This window comes from Melanotaenia boesemani, chromosome 5, assembly GCF_017639745.1.
Source record: "Melanotaenia boesemani isolate fMelBoe1 chromosome 5, fMelBoe1.pri, whole genome shotgun sequence".
NCBI classification, from domain to species: domain Eukaryota; kingdom Metazoa; phylum Chordata; class Actinopteri; order Atheriniformes; family Melanotaeniidae; genus Melanotaenia; species Melanotaenia boesemani.
In genome coordinates, this window is record NC_055686.1 from 6,207,590 (window position 1) to 6,216,651 (window position 9,062).

Here is a 9,062-nt window from a genome sequence, read left to right on the forward strand (position 1 = left end):
AATGACTGTAGAATAGAATAGAGTAATAATACTACAACTCGAATCCATATAAAAAGGCTGTTGCGATTACTAACAGATTTCGATTAAATGTACAGTGACTGTATATGTAATATTTTAATACTGGATGATTAAAATGACGCGCCATACTTAGGAAGACCATGGACATGCTGTAAAACACATTAATTCCTCACAGAATTGACGTTGGACATGCAGGTGACTCGCTAGGATTAATCTTAGCCTTAGCAGTTAGCCTGGTCTGGAGCAGGCTAGCTGCAGCGGATAAATCACCACAGTAACTTGGCCGGGATTAGTTTGAGCTGCTTTCATGCAACTGACTTAGGGCTAAATTCAGCCAGGATAACCAACATATCCCGGCTTAATCCCTTATCTTGGTTTCGTGCAATACCCCTCTGGTTACAGTGGTACCATCTGTGTACAGCTGATTATGTTTTTATTGACTTTTCCTTCATGCAATGATACAAAATGTTTGTTTTCTTTGTTTAAGTCTATAAAGTTTCAGCATTGAAAATGTGGCATGTTTTGGTGTGATTTATATTTTAAGCTCCCTTGGTGAAAGCAGTATTTCAGATGAGAATTATTTATTTGGAGCAGATGTGCTCAGTCTTCTTCAGGTGAACAAATTCTACTTGTTTTGTTCTGATAGTTTTGAGATTTGAACAGGTTTTATTCATTAAGGTGTGTGACTGATGGAGTTGATCTGGATTATGTGGAGCTAAACTATCATATGGGAGACAAGCGTCTAAGCTATTGAGCTGCTGAGAGCGTATATCATAGAGACATAAAAAACTTAAAAGACACTTAAAAGAACTGTATTATTGTTGTGTTTGCAAATTTAAATTTGCTCATTCATTGATGAATAAATATATTCTACCACTAATCTTGAATGTGGAATTTTTTAGGATCAAAAGAGTAAAAATGTTTTATGTTCTAGCACATTGTCTCAGCATACACTAATTTTCACATTAAGTTTAATTTAAATGAAAATCTGACTAGGTGTGAACAATGTCATGTATGATTGACTTTTTGCATGTAGTGTGGTGAAATGGCCACTAGAGGGAGCTGTTAACTAAATTACAGCCAGAACAGAAAGCTCGTAGCTGAGAAATTATTCTAGGAAGTTTTAGTTTATTTTTGTCTTCATTCTACTGAGGCCAAATAAAACACTCCTAGCAAAACATGGACAAATTTGTCAAACTACCAATGTCCAAAATATGATCAATCAGCAAGAGATTTCAACTACAAAAGAAAAAGCGGGCCATGCAGAAAAGGTTTGGGAACCACAGGGTTAGACCATTCACCAGTTTATAAATGTTTGTCATGGTTCTTCATTCCTTTCATTGTTCATTACTTTTTCATTTGGTCAAATTATTCACTTCAAACAATTACTGAAAAAAAGCACTAAATATAAAGCAGCATGCTGTTATAAAAGGGTCAAGGTCACATTAAAACCGAAGAAAGATTTACTCTAGTCTGCATAAATCCAAATTCAGTCATAGAATCCAGGAAGACAAAGATACAAAGATTTATTCAAACATTTGGAAATACCATGTCAACTTTATTTATAAAGTACTTTAAAACAACCACAGCTGAAACAAAGTGCTGCACACAAATACAAACATTATAAAAATACAAATAAAAACAGGAGACATAAGGACATCATAAGAACAAAAATGTGTATTAAGAAGAGTTTTAAAATGTACAGTGAAGGAACCTCTCTGATGTATAAAGGCAGATTATTCCACAGTTGTGGAGCAGAGAAGACCCTGTCCCCTCTGAGCTTCCTCCTGGACCTGGTACCTGCAGGAGCAGCTGGTCGACTGACCTCAGGGACCAAGAAGGTGAGCAGGGATGAAGAAGCTCAGAGGTGAGGCGGGGAGAGGCCATTTAGAGATTTGGTGTCAGCTGTAAAATTTTCTGACTATGTACAAATACAATGTCCCTGTCAAATAATTCAAATAAAATTTTTTTTTAAAACAAACCAGTGGAGTGAAGCCAGGACAGGGTAACATGGTCTCTTCTATTGGTGCCTGTTAAAAATCCTGCAGTGGCGTTCTGCACCAACTGCAGACTGACTCACTCCTACATAAAGTCCATTACAGAGATCTAACCAAGATGAAATTAAAGCATCTATCACAATTTAAAAATGCTGCCTGTAGAGAAAAGATTTACCTTTTCCAACCGTCTTAAATGATAAAAGCTTGGCTTGACTACAGCTCTAATTTGGCTGTCTAATTTAACATCACTGTCCAACTTAAAACCCAGGTTGGTAAAAGTTTTCTTAAAATATCCTATCAGGGAAAAACAATATAAGGCAATAAACAGAATCAAACTAATAAAAGAGTTTGGATAAGTGCATAGAGCTTCATAGTAAATATTTGCTTTAACCAAGAGAACAATTTTGTATAATTCATGACCCCTTCAACATGAAACACAGACGTAAACTTTCACCCTTTTCCATGTCAATCAATACTAAATTGATCCTATATTTCATGATTTATGTCCAGATAAAAGCATTTTTATAATTTGTCATTGATGTAAAATGACAAAAAAAAAAAGGAAAAACGAGAGAAACAACCAAGATGGTTCAAAAGTGTTACTTAAAAAGAGTAAAAGATCAGAGAAGTGAAAGTCCCACAACAACCTCATTTGTGACAATATGTGAGCATCAGATCAATAAAAGCAACAATCATTTATTAAAGCAGCGGTTCCTTAGAGGTCTTCAGCAAAAATCATTTTCCAAAAAAAACATTTTGGAATCCAGTTCATTGCCTCAAATGAAGCAATTAAAAGAGCCATGAATTAAAAAATGAACTATTTCGAATAGCTGAGATAACAAAGTTGTATTTGTAAGTCTGAATCAAACAGCAGGTGTCAGAGACTAAAGCCTGTTACATTCTCCATGAGAGGCAAGAACTTTGTCTTGTTTTTGAGGCCATGGGGACAAATTGACGTCATTGGGACGTCGGACATTTGAGGTGGGCGTGGCTAATGCAGAAAAGCGTTTAGTGGAAAGTTGTCGCTTTCGCTGATGTCAGGTTGAACGGATAGCTTTAATTAACTGTTGATCGATATAGTGAGAAAGTACTAAATTTATTACAACACATGGAATATAAAGACACGGAAATAGCTGGGTGCACAACCCTGCCCTGCCACAGGCAAAGCATTAAACCAACAGGCCTCTGCCTCCCCCATATTAATCCCTGCCCCGTCGAGGACAAAGCTTCTAGTGGAGTTTCAAGTGACCAAACTTTATTCTTGTTCATAAGACCTCGAGAACAGAAACAAAGTTCTCGCTTCTCATGCGTGGAGCGTGTAAAAGGCTTAAATCTGAAGAGTTTCTGTGTTAACATCTCTAATCGCTTTCTAATTTGGAATAATCTGCAGGCAGATTGATTTTGTACATGAGGAAGATGTGATCTGAATACCCAACTCATGCCCACTGTCTCCCCAGAATCCAATAACTCAGCTTTCATTATCTCTCTCATAAGTAGCATTTCATAAACAGTCTTTTGAAGAAAAGTAACTAAAACTTTGCAAAAAGTACAATTGTGATTTCCAAGTGTTTCCACTGAATGGGATATCTAGGTTTTGCACAACTCTAGGGTTCACTTTCCTGCACCTCATGTTCGTTTTCTCTCGGCCCGACCACTGATTTTATTATCTTTTCCAGGTATCTGTTCCCTTCTGCTTCCACCAGAACTCTGTTCAAAAACTCATAATTTCCTTTTCCTTCTGAGAACTCACAAGCTTCTCAAATATAGCAAGCAGTGGAAAAGCATACTCTATCACGCTCTCATTAGGCTTTGGATAGCCAAAGAAAAAGCCGCCAGTATGCAAACCAAAGACCCGGCCATAAGCGTCAAACACTGGGGAACCAGAGGAACCGTGATACATGAAACTGTTATAGGTAACACAAATATCTGCCTTTGGGTCATCTTTGATTTGTTCATTGATTGCATAGATGGGGAAAATATCCTTGTAACTGTCTAAATTCTGATTGACAGCTTGGTCACGTTCCTCTTTCCTAATAACACATGTGGGATCCATTTTTTTAACTCCTCCTGCTGGGTGCCCAATAAGACAGGCGTGACCATCCATGGGCAGTGGACCAAATTTCTTCAGAAGCCCTGGAGGTACTTCATCTTTCTCTATTGCCTGACCAGTGTTTAGGTTCTCAGGAACGAGTTCGAGTAGGGTAAAATCTAGTTCAAGATCACCACCAAACAGCTTGGCTTCAAGTTTCTTTCTTGATTCAGTAGCAGGGTTTTCAAAGTTGAACTCGGCAGAAATCTTGACATGTTCCCACCACTTCTCTATTTCGTCTTTGGCCCAGGGGTCGAACAAGTGGGCATTTGTCAGGATGAAGTTGTCAAACAGCACAAAGCCTGTGCCCTGTACTGATAGAGAGGAGGATTTGTCATGTACCATCAACAAACAAACAGACCTGCTGAGGTCCAGCAGCTCCCTCACTCTGTGAACTTCACTAAAAGCCTGTTGGATCTTTCCAAAGTTTTCCCTCTGCAGATTCAGTGCTTTCTTTAAGGACTGACCAGGGAACCTTTTCTCCATCAATTCCTTCAGTTGTGGAAACTGCTGACGCAGAAGTTCTTGGATCTCATTGAGGTTGATTTTGGTGCCTGTTTTTTCGGCGGCCATTTTTAGACTGATACTGTTCTCACGTGCTAGTTTTAAGACTTCTCTTGTTTCACTGCTACATTGAGAATCATTAACGGCTGTACATTGAGAATCATTTAATTCATGTTGGTTTTTCTGCTGTGTCTGTTGCTGATTGCTTGTCTGTTGTTTTGGATTTTTTCCTTTTGATTGTCCCTGCTTTGGTAAACATATCTTATAATGTCCTCTGTGAAGTCTTTTGACAGTTTCTGTGCATTTGGTAAAATCATTGTTCTCACTGTTGTTAGACAATTGGAAACCTGTAAGATTATCAACAAAGCGGCCGTCCTGCTTCAGCGCTTCCTCCACCATCATGTCATTCAACGCATAAACACAGAAATACTTGAATTCCTCAGCAATATAACTGCATCTAAAAATCTGATTTGCTTTGGATTTGGAATCTTTCCCTCCTTCCTTGTCTATGTAGAAGACAGTATACCTCTCTTTTTCTTGGATTTGGTATTTTTTTTTGCGTTGGGCCTCTACAACCTTTGTTGATGCACGTATGGTCAGACACTCACCTTCACGAAGACAAGAACATGGGAAATGTGTTGCAACAAGAGATGAATTATCCCCTTTGCCCCGCTTAATGATGATGTTCTCATCAGCACACTTAATCTTTTCATTAAATTCCTCCCCTAAATGTGATTTTATGGCCTCTAGCAATGTTCGTGGTCGATCACAGGAAATGTTGTATGTACGGTCTTCTGAGCCAAACTTCACTTTGAAGAGATGTGTGTGTCCATTCTGTAGGAAAGCAGAGTGGCCAAATTACAGAATTAATACCTATAATAAAAAACACTGCTCATGTTGGGTATCAGAATATACTCACCACTAAAACTCCAGCTTCCTGTTCTTCCTTTACTCTCATTTGAGGCATCTGTAAAGTAAAGGACAAATTTAGATCTTGAAAGGTTGTCAGAATGGGTTACATTTCATGGTTTCCTATCAGATTTAGAAATATACATCCTGGCCAAAAAGAGGTTGCCATCTGGATTTAACTAAGCAACTAGGTAGGACCCTCCTATTGTATAACTACTGCGTGAGTCTTTCAGTCTTTCCATCTTGGAAACAAGTTATTTAACCCCAACTGATGCAATGAGTAGCTTCTCCTTAAACAATCATGTGGAAAGACACATCCATGTCAGTCTGTTAAAGAAGGGTCAAATTATTCACAGCAAGCAGAAAATGCATCTAAGGATCAGCAACCACTTAAAAATAACATCTAAGAATCTTACTGAGATTAAAATCTCTTTTTCAAAAGTGTTCTGCCAAGACAGCAGCAAAGCAATTAAAAACTTTAAAACCACACAACAAAACACATTCAAACTAGCTAAAAGTTTAAAAACAAAAAAAGTACAAATTAAGAAATAAATAACAATTTAAAATTCCTAAAATCAAGCAGAACATCTCAAATCAGATCTAACTTTTTTGTAGCTTTTTAAAAGGATCCAATGAGACCAGGTCATGAAGTTTCAAGTCTTTCTGCAATTCGTTCTGGCCAAAGGGGGCAGCATATAAACAAAACCCTTTTGACCATCTCAGTTTGCAGCCATGGGACTGAGAATAATAACTCCTGTGAGTGAAGACTATACGGTGCTGAATGCTTCAGCTGGAGAAGAGTTGAAAGGTAGGAAGGTAGTAGATCAGCGACAGCTTTGTAAATAAGAAAACGCCAGTGTCTTAGCCTTCATATAGACAAAGAGGTTCACCAACATGTTTGTATAATAGACAGTGATGAGCAAGTGATGTAGAGTTTGTGATGAACCTCAAAGCTCTATGACACAGAGTATTCAGAGCATGTAGAATCCAAGAACAGGCATGCATGTACAGAACATTGCCATAATATAAGACTGACATCAAGGCAGCAGCAACCAGTCATTTTTTACATTCAAATGAAACACGGGGTTTTATGCTGAAATTAAAATCCAGCTTCAGTTTCAACCTTTGTACCAGCTTCTGGATATGTGGGGTAAAAGAAAGAGATTTGTCTATCAAAAAACCGAGGACTCAATAACATGATACAAGTGCTGTATGCAAACCCTCCAAAGTGAAAAATAGGGGCAGGTTCTGTGGCTTGGTTGTGGCATTTGAGAAAAGCATGACTTTGGTTATATATTTAATTAGCAGGAGTTTTAAATTGTAAAGTTTTGCTGAACTGCATTAAACATGCACCAAGGTGAGTGCCTAGGTTGGGGTTGGAGCTGTGCAATACATCACAGCATCATCAGCATATAAATGAATTTTTGCTTTGGACACATTTTGGAAAATTTAATTTTAAAGAGTGGCCCTAACACTGACCCCTGAGGTACTCCTTATGTTCCTTGGAGAGTATTACTTGTTGAAATATTCTGTTTGTTCTGTCTGCTTCTCAAAAAAGCAGAGTTTCAGGAGCCACACCTACTTCACCTAGGCTACACATTAGGAATGAGTGGTCCACTAAGTCAAAGGCTTTACAGAGGTTGATAAAAAAGGGCAGTACATTGTTTTTAGTTGTCAACAGAATAAATAAAATCAAATACTTTAAGCGCTGCTGTAATTGTACTGTCTTTTCCTTAAATCAGATTAAAATTTTGTCTAACTACGCCTAGCCAGAACCATTGGACCTTGCGCACTCCTTCCTTGCCAGAAAGCTGATGTTCCACATTCCTCAAGCTAGTTTCTGAAGCAGAGGAGTGGATCACCAGGGTCTTCACCTTAGGCCACCACCAAGGTCACAGAGCACCCAACTCCTACAGCCCCTCCCACAGGCGTTTAGCCTACAGAAAGGTGGGCTCATGTTACCCTTCAGGCTAAGTCCAATCAGATCCCATGCGCATAGGCCCAGCCACCAGATGCTCACCTCCAAGCCCAAACTCCAGAGAGGGACCGAGCTGATCAGCATCCAAGGAGGAGGAGAAACTTTAAACCAAAGTTGTTGTGCATCATAGGAGTCTGCTGAGCTGCACCAGCACTAACAAACATAAAAGATGTCTGCAGTGACTTCCCAGTGACATGAGAGCTCACCTGAGAAGTGGTCATCTGTCTTGGCTCTGTGCTTGGTGTTCCGCTGACAGGAATGTCCTGATGAAAGGATGCACAAACACACCAATCAGCAGATAATTCAGGCTATTCTAGTACATGATCAATTTAAACCAATAACAGAACCACATTACTAACTGAGCTACTTACACTTTTCTTCTTATAAAATGTTCTGATGTCCAGTGTGATGTTTTCAGCTTTTCGCTTTTTAGGAGCCATTTTCACCTGATCTTGCAATGATAAAAGTTAGAAAATGATGATAAAACATGAGCTGCTGTAATTTTTAAAACATTTTATCTGAGGACAGATAACTCACCTTTCCTTCTATTGTCCAAATATATGTTGTGGTTTTACTGGATCACGCTGAAGTCTTCTGGAACAGAAAAATGAATGATTAATGTGCTGGTCTAAACCAAGCTTTGTTAAATTTATGTTTAAATGGAGGAAATCAAATACTCATGTTGAACAAGTTGCACTATGTAACTTTAGCAGATTTTCTCAGTGATGCACCGGCTATCTACGTCTAACTTGGCATCCATCTTCATCCTACCTGCACAGGGAACTCTCTCCCGCCATTAAAACGCAGTCTTATCTTGATTCTTGTCTTATCTCCTGTCTCTTTTCTTTTTTTGTCGTCCTCCATAGGGCTGGGATTTCAAAAATTTGTTAATCAATTTGAATCGACTCGAATGTACTTAATTCATTATATTTCAAAAATCTTGCCGATAGATGGTTATATACGTCCTCTATTTCAATGAAGCTTGATGTGACCCTACTCTCGCGTAACTTATCAAGGCTCGGTGAGATTCTTGCCGTATAAACACAACTGGTTTCTGTGTCACCTGCATCCAAAATCAGTTTCTGTTGCTGAAATATTGTCTAATTCAGATCTTTTCATTCTTCAACGTGGATAACATTCACCTGTAAATTACAACTGGGTATCGTCCCTAATTTCTTGAATCGATTCGATTCACAACAGCCTATTTAGATTTGATTTTGGTTAAATCTGATTCATTATTAATTCATTTACAGCTAAGTATGTAACAGCATCTATTTTTCTTGAATATTAAATTTCTCAGGTAACTTATTATTTTTTATTATTTATACTTTATACTTATTTTATACTTAGTATAAAAACACTGAGTGTATCTACTTGAAAATCAAAATCAGCTATCTACAGTAGGAGTAATCAGATTATCTGATCGGACACATTTACATGTATTTCTAAAATACCATAATACAGTGTTTCCCGAGATTCTGAGCCAGAAATGCATCAGTAACAGGCTTATAATTACAACAGTAGTACCAGGTTCATTATTATAGCAGGTGGTGTCAGGGTCATTATT

General features: G+C 38.1%; 1 pseudogene; it reads right to left on the reverse strand.

Moving 5' to 3' along the window:
* Nucleotides 1-1,613: 1,613 nt before the first annotated feature.
* On the reverse strand, nucleotides 1,614-7,993 carry LOC121639418 (annotated as a pseudogene).
* Nucleotides 7,994-9,062: the final 1,069 nt, after the last annotated feature.